Raw genomic sequence first — 16,126 nt, 5'->3', positions numbered from 1 at the left:
GGACAGAGAGAGACAGAGCATGAACAGGGGAGGGGCAGAAAGAGAGGGAGACACAGAATCGGAAACAGGCTCCAGGCTCTGAGCCATCAGCCCAGAGCCTGACGCGGGGCTCGAACCCACGGACCGCGAGATCGTGACCTGGCTGAAGTCGGACGCCCAACCGACTGCGCCACCCAGGCGCCCCTAATGTTTATTTTATTTTTGAGAGGGAGAGAGAAACAGAGTACGAGCAGGGGAGGGGCAGAGAGAGGGGGAGACACAGAATCCGAGCAGGCTCCAGGCTCTGAGCTGTCTGCATAGAGCCCAACACGGGGCTCGTGCTTGAATCCACAAACCACGAGATCATGACCTGAGCCGAAGTCAGATGCTTAACAGACTGAGCTACCCAGGTGCCGCTTGATGTTTCTTGAGTACTGTTTAGAGTAAGGAAAAAGTATGCATCTGTTCTCTTTGATGTTTGTCTGTTGTCTTTAGCTACTATAAACTAAATAACTGGTTTATAAATATATATTTATATACATCATGAAGTTCATTGCCAGCCTTATTCTTCTTTGTGAGTAGAATTTAGTGTACCCTGACTAGAAATGCACTGAGAAGGGAAGAAAATATAAGCAACGAGGTTAAGGGATTTCATTATTAAAACTAAGAATTTGAGAGGTGCCTGGGTGGCTCAGTCTGTTAAGTGTCCTGCTTTGGCTCAGTCATGATCTTATGGCTAGTGAGTTCGAGCCTGGTGTAGGGTTCCTTGCTGACAGCTCAGAACTTGGAGCCTGCGTTGAATTCTGTGTCTCTGTCTCTCTCTACCCTCCCCTGCTTGTGCTCTTTCTCTCTCTCACAAATAAATAAACATTAAAAAAAAATTTTTTTTTAACTAGAATTTGGTTTCTAAGGGAAATTAGTTCTTTTTAATCCTAAAATCAACACTTTTATTTTACGGCAAGTAAATATTCAAATCAGTTAAACTCTGATCAGGGTTGTTGTGCATTTCTGGATACCCAGAGGGAGTTATTTGGTTGTTATTGCTTGGTTTTGTGTGTGTGTGTGTGTTTGTTGTTATTTTGTTTTTCGGCCAGCACAAAGATTAATTTGTTGTGAACTTTCTGCATCACAGGACAGAACTTAACCTTAGGGTATGGGACTACCAGTTTTCCTCTTACAATGGAAATTGACAATATCCTTTTTCTCCATTTATTCTGTAATTTTTTTTAAGATTCTGGCTTCAAAGTTACTAGTTGGGTGAGGGAGGTGGCAAAGGTCCCTTTGAGGAGATAGTTTAATAGCAGCACTCCCAGTGAACCTAGCAACACATGCCTATAGTTTCCATTGGGGATTACTACACTTGCTAATGAAGATCACACAAGCAGTTTACAAGACCAAATAGTGTAAAGAGTCACCCATCGTTTTCTTTTCTCTTCTTTTTTTCCTCTTTATATATAACCCCTTCTTTCCTTCTTTTCCAGTCCTTCCTTCTTCTTCTTCTGCCTCTCTCCTTGTCACTGTCCCTTCTCACTCATTTTTTTTTCTTCACTTATTTTGCCACTCATTATCCTAGGCTGGTATGCTTTGATGACTCCCCCTATTCCCACCAATTTCTGTGTTCCCGAAGGATTTCCTACCTTACATCAACCTGTGGTACAGCACTGTGTCACTGAATACTTGATAGAATCGAAGGAACAGGAGAATCCTAGGGAGGGAGAATCCCAGAGAAGGAGGTCCATGCCTTGATCTGTGTTCTGAACTCCCTCTGTCCAACTTCCATTTGTTTCGAACTGCAAATTCCAGTTTCCAGTCTGGCTTCTCTAGGATCTCACAGTTCTATAAGGATAGTAATGGAATTACTTGAATCATGTCCAGTACTTCAAAAAAAGCCCCAAAGACATTGCATATTTACTCACAATAAAGCTTGAACAGGTTGACTAAATAATGGAAAGCTTCTTTCCTTTCTTTGGAGGGGAGGGGTGCTGGACGATGAGGAGATTATGCCATACTAAATCATTGTAAAGAAGGTATCATCATATTCAGGAGTTCTGGTTGGCTGCATGTGCTGTCCATAGAGAGCAGACAGAGTATACTGGAAAGAATGTGGGTGTGGAGATGAGGCCAGGATTTGTTTTCTAGCAATAAGATTTGGGCGATGTACTTAACATCTCTGAACCTCAGTTTACTTGCCTGTAAAATGGAAGTAGTAATTTACAGTTTTCAGACTACTTGAGGACTTTCAATAATGGGTATAAAGCGCTCATTAATATAATACATGGTACTCAGTAACTATTTAATAGGTTTTCTTTAGAAATGTGATTTATTTGGTAGATAAAAATCGCACAAAGCATAGCGCTCTTAGGGGGAAAAATGATTCTGATCACTGAGAAAAGAGATTGGGAAGCACTCATAGAACATAGCTCTACATGCTCGCACCCATATCCCCTTAAGAACTCACGTCAAGTCCTGAGGGCTCTGACTAAGGGATGTACAAAAAGATACGGCACATCCTCTGAGCTGATGAATGCATCCTCGGAGGGAGATACTCAGCTCCCTAACTATGCTTAGCAACACTTCCTTAAGCTCACCTGCTCCTTGCTGGATTCCTGTGTGATTTTTTACGTTTTTTTTTCTAAGTTTACTTATTTATTTTAAGAGAGAGAGAGAGGCAGAGAGAGAGGCAGAGAGAGAATCCCAAGCAGGTTCAGAGGCTGTCACTGCAGAGCTCAAAGCCAGGCTTGATCCTATGAACCGTGAGATCATGACCCACCCCGAAATCAGGAGCTGCATGCTTAACTGACTGAGCCACCCAGGCACCCCTCCTATGCTATTTTGACATAACTCTGGTGATGAGCTTCAAGAAGCACCAGGTCTGCTCCTGGCTATCTGACTGTTTATGGAGACATGGGGTTTTGGGGGGAAGGAAGCAGGAATGCAGTGTCTTGGGAAAGGGAACAAAAGATGAAGTTTGTGGAAGAGATGAGGCAAGTCTGAGGATCATCAAAGCTTAATTTGCACTCCTTGAAAATGGGGCAATAGACTTTATTTCCTGAAAAGTACTGTCCCAAGTCAGCTTCTTCCATCTCAGCCCCATAGGGACTCCTCTAAACAATGAAACTTTCCTCCTAAATCTCTTAGCTCTTCCTCCCAATGGGCCTTGGCTATTTCCCAGTTCATCCCTTTCTGTAGGCACCCCCAAGATAGGGAGATCAGTTGTCCCTCCCCTGCTTTCCATAAATAAGCTCGAGTTCCCAACTGACAGCCAGAAGCTATCAGCAATTTCCAGAGCCCTTGTCCCAGGCCCCTGCTAAATTTCATTTGGTAGAGCATCTTTACAGAGACGCCCTGTAGGACCCAGCTTTTAAGCTCGGTGTTTCTGTGGAGCAGGCCAAATGAATGTGGAATATTCTGTCTTAAACTGAATTAATACCTTGTTATTTTAAAGACTGTAACAACTTGTTTTCTAAGTGTTTTCAATCAGTACATCTTTATTTATTGTCCTTAACACCCAGAGGCTATTTGAAAAAGGATTTAGCTTTCAAAGTCTGATAAGTAAACAAAAGTTTCCCAAAAACATCTTCAGGCAGCCACCCAGAGACCTCATTTTTGCCACAGTGTTTGGCTCCCTGGTAATCGCCCATTAGTACTGTGCTCAATCAAACCTTGTGTAATCATTTAAAAAAAAATACTTCCTGGGGCGCCTGGGTGGCTCAGTCGGTTAAAGCGTCCGACTTCAGCTCAGGTCACGATCTCGCGGTCCGTGAGTTCGAGCCTCGCATCGGGCTCTGGGCTGATGGCTCAGAGCCTGGAGCCTGCTTCCGATTCTGTGTGTCTCTCTCTCTGCCCCTGCCCCGTTCATGCTCTGTCTCTCTCTGTTCCAAAAATAAATAAAACGTTAAAAAAAATTTTTTTAAATAAAAAGAATAAAAAATATACCTCCTAACACAAAGTTACTTACCAACTTATTTTTCTTAATCACTATGTGTAGCAAAACACAAAAGCAGAAGCAAGATAGGTTTAAAGGTGGTATTGTCTGACTAGACCCTAAGCATTTTAAATTGAATAGGCTGTGTTTGGGATTCATATGAACTGGTTTGGAGATGGTTATTCACTGTTCTTTCAAAAGTGAATAGTGTCCAGAGGGGACTGGTTAGATAAGCAGAGGCTACCATGCAAGGCTTCAGCTCTGTGAATTTCTTTTTTTTTTTTTAATTTTTTTTTTTAACGTTTTATTTATTTTTGAGACAGAGAGAGACAGAGCATGAACGGGGGAGGGGCAGAGAGAGAGGGAGACACAGAATCGGAAGCAGGCTCCAGGCTCCGAGCCATCAGCCCAGAGCCCGACGCGGGGCTCGAATTCACAGACTGTGAGATCGTGACCTGAGCTGAAGTCGGACGCTTAACCGACTGAGCCACCCAGGCGCCCCATAGCTCTGTGAATTTCTAAGGCTTTAAAATTAACCCCAGAGTCCCCTTAAATGCAATATTCCCTTATGGTGAGCTTGGTCTCTGATACCTTCTTTTATCTCAATCCTCTGACACTCCAGAAATTTACCCTGGTCTCTCTTACTACTTGCAACCAAGAGAAAAGTTGGGAAATAGGGTTGACTATTTCATCGACTCTTACAACAAGTTACTTCAAAATCTCAATGTTTGACCTAATTAAAATGTACTGTTCTTATCACATACAGTTCAATGTGAATTGGTAGGGGTCGAGGTGTGTGGAATGTGCTGGTCAGTCTTCTATGAAGTAAATCAAGGAATATAGGCTTCTTCCAGCTTCTGGCTCTATCTTCCTTAAGTTCTCAGAATTCTTTCCATGCAGCCGATGGGAAAGAATCTGCCATCACCGCCCAGGAGGCTTTTTATGGGGAAGCCCTGGAAATGGCACCCATTACCTCCATGCATTTTCTTTTGGCCAAAACCCACTTACAGTGCTCTGCCCAACTCCAAGAGAGGCTAGGTAGTCTAGCTGTGTGTCCAGCCCATAGCAGTTTCTCCCACAAGGAGAGACAGATAGCTCCCTTACGCAGGTTGATTGTTCTGTTCTTGTATATCATCAAAGGTATGCAAAATAAATGTGCTGCCTTATTTTCAGGTCACTTCATGCCTACACCTACCATGAACATCTTGGTCAGTTTTTGGAAAAAGCCCATCTGTCAATATCAGTGTCAACCTCGTCACCACCACAAATCAGTCCACACCGTGAATGTACCTGTTTATATTTAGGATTTTCCAAAGTTTCAAGATACCTGGATTAAGCCTGTGCAGAGGCTCTGATTTGGAAGTTGCCCACTTGTACCTTGCTCTTCTGGTTAGATGGTTACCATGACAAAGTCTGGCAGGTAATCATCAGAAGCCATATATAATATCTAACCAAGCTTTGTCACAAGGCACCTATGAGAAGAAAATAAATGTTTTATAAACATTTAAAGAACTATCTCTATACCGCGTCAAAAGTTATAAAGAACATGTTGTCTTTTCTCAATCAATATACTCTTCAGCTGTCAGAACTCTGTAACTGCACTCTTGCTTCCTCCTTCTCTCATTTACCAATTAACAAAGGCTATTTCATAGTGCAACCATTTTAGAGACATCTGTTTGTCCTCATTTACTCATAGGCTACTATTCCCATTGAGATTTTAGCTTCTTCCAATGATGTTTGTTCATCTTATGTAAAGAGAATGATAACATGGATCGGACAAGGTAATGAAGGTAAGGTCCTCATGTACACTCTGCTCTGTTTTTCTTTTCTTTTCTTTTCTTTTTAATGTTTATTTTTGAGAGAGAGACAGAGTGTGAGCCGGGTGGCGGGCGGGGGGGGGGGGGTGGGCAGAGAGAGAGGGAGACACCGAATCCCAAGCGGGCTCCAGGCTCTGAGCTGTCAGCACGATGTGGGACTCGAACTCATGAACCATGATACCATGACCTGGGCTGAAGCCAGACGCTTAACTGACTGAACCACCCAGGCGCCCCCCTCTACTGGTTTTCTAATTGTGGTGGTAAGTTTCCACACTTTGCTTTTATAATCCAAGCCATGCACTTATTATATGGCTCATGGGATTAAGGGTTCAGTCTTCAATCATGTATTTATTAATTTCTTTAGCCATTCATTTATTCTAAAATATTTGTTGAGTACCTACTATGTTCCAGAGAATGTGCTATGTACTGGAGTCAGAGCAAAGAACAAACATATAAGATCCCTACCCTCATGGAACTTATGTGAGAAACAGACTCTGTGTATGTATGTATGTACATATGTATTTTAAGTAAGCTCTGCACCCAATGTGGGGCTCAAACTCACTGCCCAGAGATCAGAAGTTGAACACTGCACTGACTGAGCCAGCCAGGAGCCCTTAAAATTTTTATTATTTATTTATTTATTTACTTACTTACTTACTTATTTACTTATTTCAATTAAGCTCTGCGACAGATTCTAAATAAACAATAGTGCAGGGGCACCTGGGTGGCTCAGTCGGTTAAGCGTCCGACTTCGGCTCAGGTCATGATCTCGCAGTTCATGAGTTTGAGCCCCCTGTCAGGCTCTGTGTTTACAGTTTAGAGCCTGGAGCCTGCTTCAGATTCTGTCTCCCTCTCTCTCTGCCCCTCCCCCACTCATGCTCGCTTTTTCTCTCTCTCTCAAGAAAAACATTATAAATAAATAAATAATAGTGTAAATTATTAATGTAATTAAAGTATTTGTATGGGAGGTTTATTTTCTTTTTAGTGTTTGGATAACCCTGAATCACCAAATAGTTGCTTTATTTTCTTTTGACTTTAACTGAGGTCTTTGTTCCTCTATAAAAACCAGCTGCTGGGGCGCCTGGGTGGCGCAGTCGGTTAAGCGTCCGACTTCAGCCAGGTCACGATCTCGCGGTCCGTGAGTTTGAGCCCCGCGTCAGGCTCTGGGCTGATGGCTCGGAGCCTGGAGCCTGTTTCCGATTCTGTGTCTCCCTCTCTCTGCACCTCCCCCGTTCATGCTCTGTCTCTCTCTGTCCCAAAAATAAATAAAAAACGTTGAAAAAAAAAATTAAAAAAAAAAAAAAAAAAAAAACCCAGCTGCTTAGGGTGCCTAGCTGGCTCAGTAGGTAGAGCATGCGATTCTTAATCTCAGGGTCGTGAGTTCAAGCCCCACATAGGGCATAGAGGCTACTTTAAAAAAAAAAAGACCAATTGTTTTTCTTTAGGGTAATCATTCATTCATTCACTGATAATATTCATTAATTCATTAAATATCATTGTAAAACTACTATTTACCAGGCACTATGCTAAGATTTCTAAATATAAAAATGAAAAGACAAGATTCCTGCCCTCAAGGGTCACAATCCAGTTGAGTAGACTGACATGCAAACCACACAGTACAGTATGATAACTGTCATAATGGAGAAATGTGAAAAGTGCAGTGGGGCATAGGGAGGACCTACATCTGCCTACATAAGTTAAGGAAGACTTCACAAAAGAAGTAGCAGTTGGACTGAAGTTTGAAGGGTGAATAAGCCTTTGCTAAGTAGACAAGTCAAGGAAGGGCATGACATGGCTGGTTGATCATCAAAGACTTGTGCTTTTCTTCACAGTATGATGTTCTTCTGGGAAGTGGCCCAGCCAATTGCCAATCCCCTAGACATCTACGTGGGGCCGAGTGGCCAGTTCTCATTAATGGGATGTGAGCAGAAGTGATGTGTATCATTTCTGGATTAGGTTAAGAAATAAAGTGTGCCTCTTCTTCCTCTTCTTCCTCAGTTGTTAGCTCTGGGAGTAAAGGACTCTCAAGCTTAGAGGATGGCACAGTTGCAAAGCCGAAGGGCCCTGGGTGGAAGGCTGCTTGCCACACCGAACTGTTACATGACAAAGAAATAATCTTCTATTGTGTTAATCTACTGGTATTATATAGCTTGTTTGTTATAGCAGCAAGCTCTACCTTAATTAATACAATGCAGTCCAAGCAAACAGGAACAGAATGTACAAAGGCTTACCAAGGTGAGTGTCTCGCAGAATACGTGCTCAATAAGTATCCGATATTGCAGTAAGTGTATTACGGGGGAGTATAATTAGCCCAGTGCTGCCACAGTGTAAAATAAGTGACTGGTGGGAGTAAGGGGAGGGTGGCTGGATAGATAGGCATGGGCTGATCAGACAAGGCCTTGAACGCCATGCTGAAAAATTTAGATTTATTCTTGTGGAAGAAGGGAAGCCAAAGAAGAATACTGAACAGGTGAGAGGTATGATTGCTGGAATAACAGAATCTTTGAGAAACACAACACCCAAGAATCTGCTTCAATTTTCTTTAAATGTAAGATGCTAATCCAAAGATGAAAGATAGGCTTTCAGAACCAGAAGACATCATAGTCTAGTCAAACCTCATTTAAGAAATGAGGAAAGTGAGGCCCAGAGAAGTTAAGTACCTTTGCCAAGGTCACCTAGCTAAGACTCGGCAGAGTTGGGGACTAGAAGGCTAGTCTCTTGTTGCCGTCTCAATAGCAGGGCTCTTTCCACTGTACCACAGTGCTTCAAAGCAGTTGAGACCAGCTGGTGTGCCTGTGTTTTCAGTTCCCTAATGAAGACATTGGGGATTTGGAGGCAGGGTATTTTCCATGGAAGGCTGTCTTCTCTGTAATTCCTCATCTGGCTTGAACCACTATTTTGGAAAAGGTCCATTTTTCAGCATCCGATTTCCCTGGAGGGTGAGTGAGAATGTGCTTAGTGGCCTGTTGGGTGCCCTTGTACTTTCTGAGCTTTTGTTGGAAAGATGAGAAGAAACTAGTACTGGGCTTTTCGCTCCTGGAAATGCTGCTTAGTTCCTTGGCATGTGGGGAATTGTTGGCCCTCTCAGTGACTGTGGTTCAGCCCACCAGCTGACGATCCTTCAGCGTCAGATCAAAACATCTTTAGCTCTTTAAAGGGTCTCTTTGAAGGGTCAGCCCCTAGGGCCGGCATTTAAATATCACTTTCTGTTTATCAGTTCACTACCTCTGTTTTCATATACTATGAAGAGATTCATTATTCATTATAATGAAGGTAAGGCAATGTGACATACATTTGTCTTTTAATAGCAAGTACAGGGGCGCCTGGGTGGCTCGGTCGGTTGAGCGTCCGACTTCGGCTCAGGTCACGATCTCACAGTCCGTGGGTTCGAGCCCCGCGTCGGGCTCTGTGCTGACAGCTCAGAGCCTGGAGCCTGTTTCAGATTCTGTGTCTCCCTTTCTCTCTGCCCCTCCCCTGTTCATGCTCTGTCTCTCTCTGTCTCAAAAATAAATAAACGTTAAAAAAAATTTTTTTTTAATAGCAAGTACAGGCATAGGGACAACAGTGCTGAGGCCAGTCTCAGAGGAACATAAGGTGTGGTCTGACTTAAGAAGGACCAGGGATCAGGGCCCGTGGGTGGCTCAGTTGGCTAAGTGTCTGACTTCAGCTCAGGTCATTATCTCACAGTTTGGGAGTTCAAGCAAACAGCACAGAGCCTGTTTGGGATTCTTGGTCTCCCTCTCTTTCTGCCCCTCCCCACCTCAAAATAAATACATAAACTTAAAGAAAAAAATTTAAAAAAAATTTTTTTTTCAACGTTTTTTATTTATTTTTGGGACAGAGAGAGAGACAGAGCATGAACGGGGGAGGGGCAGAGAGAGAGGGAGACACAGAATCGGAAACAGGCTCCAGGCTCCGAGCCATCAGCCCAGAGCCCGATGCGGGGCTCGAACTCACGGACCGCGAGATCGTGACCTGGCTGAAGTCGGACGCTTAACCGACTGTGCCACCCAGGCGCCCCAAAACTAATGTTAATTTAAATTATATTTCTATTTAGTCGTTCTTCTATGCATACCATTACACAAATAAGATGGTTCTATCTCTACATGTTAAATTTGCATGCTGAATTGTTTTACTGGGTATTATAATCATTTCCCCATGTTATTAAAAGTTCTTAGTAATTAAACATCATTTTAAATGACATTTTCCCTGGTTTTAAGCACATCTAGATCAATCTCTACCAATTTATGAAAATCCTGAGGGTCTGGAGAGATCTTCTTCTAAATATTTACCTTTTTTTGGGTTGGTAAACAGGGCATCCTCAAAGGCCAGGGCTCTACAGAGTCTGTGCATGGTAACTACTACACAATATTTGATCTTCTGGAAAGTTCTCATATATTTTTTAAGTTTTTTATTTAAATTCCAGTTAGCCAATATACAATGTGATATTAGTTTCAGATGTACACTATAGTGATTCAACCCTTCCATACAACACCTGGTGCTCATTACAACGAGTGCCCTCCTTAATCCCCATCACCTACTTAACCCATCCCCCCACTACCTCCTCTCTGGTAACCATCCATTTGTTCTCTATAGTCAAGAGTCTGTTTCTTGGTTTGCTTCCCTCTTTTTTTTTTCCCTTTGCTTGTTTAAAAGTTTTGTTTTTTAAATTCCACAGATGAGTGAGCTCATATGGTATTTCTTTCTCTGACTCACTTATTTCACTTAGCATAATACTCTCTAGCTCTATCCATGTCCTTCCAAAATGGGGAAGTTCTCATATTTCTTTTTTTTTTAATATGAAATTTATTGCCAAATTGGTTTCCATACAACATCCAGTGCTCATCCCAACAGGTGCCCTCCTCAATACCCATCACCCACCCTCCCCTCCCTCCCACCCTCCATCAATCCTTAGTTTGTTCTCAGTTTTTAAGAGTCTCTTACGTAAGTTCCCATATTTCTAATAATTGGTGACACGAGTGATCAGAAGATGCCACCCTGCAAAATACAATAATTCAAAGCATAGGCCTTTCTTATATACCACATCATTATTACGTATTCAAACAACCACTAGTTTGCCATGGCTGCCATAATAGAATACCACAAACTAAGTGGCTTAAACAACAGAGATTTATTTTTTCACAGTGTTGGAGGCTAGAAGTCCAAGTTCAAGGTGTCAGCAGGTCTGGTTTCTTCTGAGTCCTCTCTCCTTGGCTTGCACATGGCTCCCTTCTTGTTATACCCTCAGCTGGTCTTTTCTCTGAGCAGGCACAGCCCTGTCATCTCTGTATGCATCCAAATTTCCTCTTCTTATAAGGCCACCAGTCATATTGGACTAGGGCCCACCCTAAAGACCTCATTTTAATTTACTTATCTCTTTAAAGACCTTATCTACAATATGTGGTCTTTTGTGAATAGCTTTTTTCACTTAGCATGTTTTCAAGTTTCACCCATGTTCTTTTTTATGGTGAAAATATTCCACTGAGTGGATATGCCACATTTTGTTCATCCATTCATTGATTTATGGACATAGGTTGTCTACACGCTTTAGCTGTTTATAAGTAAAGCTGCTGTGAACATTCACGTATAAGTTTTCGGTGAAGATATGTTTTCATTTCTCCTGAGTACGTGCCTAGGACTAGAACTGTTGAGTAATCTGGTGACTCCATGTTTAGCATTTTGAGAAACTGCCAAACTGTTTTCCAAAGTAGCTGCATCATTTTCCATGTCTGCTAGCAATATATAAAGGTTCCAATTTCTCTACATCCTCATCAACACTTGTTATTGTCTGTTTTTAGGAAAGCCATCCTTGTAGGTGTGAAGAGGTATCTCATTGTGGTTTTGATCTGTATTCCCTTAATGATTAGTGAAGTTGAATATCACTTCTTGTACATATTGGCGATTTGCAGACATTTTTTGGAGGAATATTTATTCAAATTCCTTGCCCATGTTTTAACCGGGTATTTGTCATTTTATTACTGGGTTGGAGGTTTTTATACATTCTGGATATAAGTTCCTTGTAAAATATATGATTTTCAAAGGTTTTCTCCCATCCTGTGGGTTGTCTTTTTACTTTCTTGATGGTGTCCTGTGAAGCACGAAAGTTTTTAATTTTAAAGTCTAATTTATCTATTATTTTCTTTTGTTACTTCTGCTTTTGGTGACATAGCTCAAAACCATCGCCAAATCCAAGGTCATAAAGATTTACTTCTGTTTTTCCTCTATGAGTTTTATAATTTTAAGTCTTACATTTGGGTCTATGATCCATTTGGAGTTAATTTATTTGTATGGTGTGAGGTATAATCTGACTTCACTCTTTTGCCTGTGCATATCCCGTCATCCCTGCACCATTTATTGCAAAAACTTTTCTTACTATATTGAATTGTTTTGGCACCCTTGTCAAAAAATCAATTTGACCATAAATGTGAGGGTTTATTTTTGGACTCAATTCTATTTCATTGATCTCTATGTGTATCCTTATGTCTTATGTCTTGGTTATTGTAGTTTTTTTAGTTTTGCTGTAGGTCTGAAATTGGGAAATGAACATCTTCCAACTTTGTTCTGTCTCTTCAAGAGTGGCCATTTTGGGTTGCATTTCCATATGAACTGTAGGGTCAGCTTGTCAAGTTCTGCCAAAAAAAAAAAAAAAGCTACGATTTGGATAGAGAGTGTGTTGAATTTAATTGTCAGGTTGTTTATTGCTAGTGCATAGAAATACAATTGATTTTTGTGTATTGATCTTGTATCTTGCCACATATCAAAACTCGTTTTATCTTATATTCTTAATCATGATGCTTTATTGCTTATTCTGTTCAGGGTATTGTGTTAGACATGATAGAAAATACAAAGATGAACAAGATATGGCCTCTGTCCCGAAGAATTTATAGCCTAATTCAAGAAGTAAAACATAATCCCATTGAATAAATAATAGCCTATTACAGCAATGTAAAGGGAAGTTCAGAATTGCCAATGAACATTAAAGATAAACTAGAATCTAGCAGAGTTCAAGGGATGGAGAAGCAATTCAAGGCTGGAGAGGTCTGGACAAAATAGAATAGGAAAGATTTGAATTCAGGCTTACTCTGTCGCTTCCTTCCTCCCTTCATTCTCCCCTTCCTCCTTTAATTTTCTTGCTTTTTAAAAATCCCATCTCTCGGGGCGCCTGGGTGGCTCAGTCGGTTAAGCATCCAACTTCGGCTCAGGTCATGATCTCGCGGTCCGTGAGTTCGAGCCCCGCATCGGGCTCTATGCTGACTGCTCAGAGCCTGGAGCCTGTTTCAGATTCTGTGTCTCCCTCTCTCTCTGACCCTCCCCCATTCATGCTCTGTCTCTGTCTCAAAAATAAATAAACGTTAAAAAAAAATTTAAAAAAAAATCCCATCTCTCTCCCTACCTGACTTCTTTGAGAACATTAGTAGAAGGTAACTATCGTTAGTTATCATCATTTCTCAAACCTGGGCGATCATTAGAATCTCTTGCCAACACTACTGAAAACATAGATTCCAGGGTCTCACCTCAGAACTAATGCATCATATTATCAGAGGCTGGGGTATGGAAAACTGCATTAAAATTTTTATCAGTTGATTCTGATTTTCATCCAAGTATGGGAATCTGTAGGTAATATTATAATAATGATATCCATATGATATTTCATACTGTTGCACTTCTGACTGTCAAGGATGCTCATAAATCCAGGAGGTCACTTACCGGAGTAAGAGAGTGTGTGTGAATCTATGCAACAACTCTTCCATTAATGAAAAACACCTTAAAAAAAAAAAGAAGAAGGGGCGCCTGGGTGGCGCAGTCGGTTAAGCGTCCGACTTCAGCCAGGTCACGATCTCGCGGTCCATGAGTTCGAGCCCCGCGTCAGGCTCTGGGCTGATGGCTCGGAGCCTGGAGCCTGTTTCCGATTCTGTGTCTCCCTCTCTCTCTCTGCCCCTCCCCCGTTCATGCTCTGTCTCTCTCTGTCCCAAAAATAAATTAAAAAACTTTGAAAAAAAAAATTTAAAAAAAAAAAAGAAGAAGAAAAGAAAAAAAGAAAAACATCTCAAGGTGCATAGATTATTAAGAGGACTCAGCAGTGTCATCTGTATTTATGGGAACGGCTCATTTCCATAAACAAACTTTTATTTTCAGTATTTGAGAATCCTAAAAATCCCAAAAGGTCCCTCTATTATGGATGACCCTCAGAGTAACCAGCGGGATTTACATTCACTAACCAGAGTTAATAAATTATAACAAGTTGCCATAGTTGCTTCAGATTTTTTTAAAAGAATAAAAAAAAAAATTAGTTACAAAAGAAGCCCTGCCATCCTATCTCTCTTCAGATGTAACCAATGTCTTGAAGACACTGGGACTCTTTCCCACATGTTTTTATATTTTTACTACACACCATATATGTTTTGGGTGTTTATTTATTTATTTATTTTTTATAAAATTTTTTAAACATTTTATTTATTTTTGAGACAGGGAGAGACAGAGCATGAACAGGGGAGGGTCAGAGAGGGGGAGACACAGAATCGGAAACAGGCTCCAGGCTCTGAGCGGTCAGCACAGAGCCCGACGCGGGGCTCGAACTCACGGACCGCGAGATCATGACCTGAGCCGAAGTCGGCCGCTTAACCGACTGAGCCACCCAGGCGCCCCTGTTTTGGGTGTTTAAATATGTAGATAAATAGTGTTCGCATTTCTCTGAAACTTTTTTTCCAACATCAAGTTTTTGAGCTTTATCTATGTGATACTAGTAGAACCATTCCATTCTTTATAATGTAGCAATATTATACTATACAGTACTGCAATATAATCCCATTGTATAAATATTCTAGGATCTATTCTGAGGATGAATATTTGTGTTGTCTAGGTTTTTGCTACTTCAAATCATGATGTAATTAATGTCCTTGCATATGCCTCCTTGGGTTCATGTATGAGAATTCTAGAGAATATACCTAGAATGGAAATTACTAGACGAAAGAATATGTACATTTTCAAAGTTATTAGATTGCTCTCTAGATTACTCTCCACAGTGGCTAAACTAATTTTTACTCTTGTTAGGGATATGTGAGAATTTCTCTTTCCTGTATTCTTAATTTTTTTTATGTTTTATTTTATTTTTTGAGAGAGAGACAGAGCATGAGCAGGGGAGGAGGAGGAGAAGAGGAAGAGGGAGACACAGAATCCAAAGCAGCCTCCAGGTTCTGAACTGTCGGCACAGAGCCTGAATGTGGGGCTTGAACCCATGAATGCAAGATCATGACCTGAGCCAAAGTCAGACGCTCAACTGACTGAGCCACCCAGGCGCCCCTCTTTTTCCCATATTCTAACCAACACTGTCAAGCCTTTTAAAAATACACATATCTGCTTTAAAAAAAGAAAAAGGGGGCACCTGGATGGTCCCCACCATTGCTGTCTGTGTCTTTCTCCAAAATAAAGTAAAAATAAACTTCAAAAATATAATAGTAATAATAATAATAATAATAATAATAATAATTAAAAAATAAAAATACACGTCACGTAAGCCTTATTTTCAGATTCGGGTAGGGTAGGTCTGCAGTGTATTTTAAAACAGGCCACAGGTGATACTCAAACACAAATATCACTGAGAACCTCTGCTCCCCTGTATGTCTGTCTGTATGCAGTCTAATATACAGATAAGTGAATTAGCACAGTGAGAGTACTTCAGTGCTTTGTTGGTAACACCCGTGTTGCTCCATTAGATTCTTGAAGAAAGGATAGAGAAGTACCACTCCCCAACATGCTTTACTGATTCATTTTGAATCAAATGGGGGTATGTGATTTACCAGTCCATAGGGTAGTACTTGATCTAAAGTCCTACCTTTGCTAGCTAGGCTTACGATGTGTGTGTGTGGGGGGGGGGTGCTTTTTAGAAGTTGTCTTACTTCTTACTAGGTGTATGGCTGGGTGTCAGTTGTCAGGCTTGCATACATGTCATGGCTTAGGGCAGGGTGCGAGTCAGTAACATCTGCCAGCACGCTGGGTGGTGTCACCGCGGGGAGCATTTGCGGCTTTTTCAAAGCCCTGAGGAATCTGAGAAGCAAGTGAGGGAATGATGCATGAAAACAAAAGGCAGTGGAAAGAGTGACCGGGCAGTAGGCTCCAGCAGGCTAGAACGCTCTGTCCTTGTTATTACTGCTTCATGAAAATGCCACTAGCTTCTTGGCAAGGTCTGGAAGGTAGAGGCTTCTTGAGAAAACAGAGACAAGTGATGTGTACTTTGAGGCTGGAATCTGGTTTCCCAGCTTCCCTACTTTCCAGGAGGCGCTACAGAATGAAGATGGGAAACCCTCTGCCCCTGGGTGGGTTTAGACTGGTCTTTCCCTCCTGGCTGCTTTCCTGAGTTTTGCCCTACTTGGAAGCGGCCAGTTCTGGTCTCAGAGGCCTAGTAGGA

The 16,126-nt window shown here is 41.5% G+C and overlaps 2 protein-coding genes across 4 annotated transcripts in view; one reads left to right on the top strand and one right to left on the bottom strand.

The window, feature by feature from the left end:
- MKLN1 (muskelin 1) overlaps positions 1-16,126 on the top strand; it is a 370,372-nt gene that overhangs the window by 124,339 nt on the left and 229,907 nt on the right. The window lies entirely within an intron of this gene.
- LOC131510957 (uncharacterized) overlaps positions 1-16,126 on the bottom strand; it is an 84,880-nt gene that overhangs the window by 22,888 nt on the left and 45,866 nt on the right. For 2 of the 3 annotated variants that reach the window (XR_009261263.1, XR_009261261.1), the window contains exons 2-4: positions 13,429-13,485; positions 5,195-5,376; positions 1,617-1,815 (exon numbers count right to left, since the gene is read on the bottom strand). The gene's annotated coding sequence lies outside the window, so the exon portion shown is untranslated. The remainder of the gene's footprint in view (positions 1-1,616; positions 1,816-5,194; positions 5,377-13,428; positions 13,486-16,126) is intronic. The other variant, XR_009261262.1, reaches the window with a different exon arrangement.

This window comes from Neofelis nebulosa, chromosome 4, assembly GCF_028018385.1.
Source record: "Neofelis nebulosa isolate mNeoNeb1 chromosome 4, mNeoNeb1.pri, whole genome shotgun sequence".
Taxonomy (NCBI): Eukaryota; Metazoa; Chordata; class Mammalia; order Carnivora; family Felidae; genus Neofelis; species Neofelis nebulosa.
The sequence above is the reverse complement of the archived record's forward strand: the minus strand, read 5'-3'. Positions and strand labels throughout refer to the sequence as shown.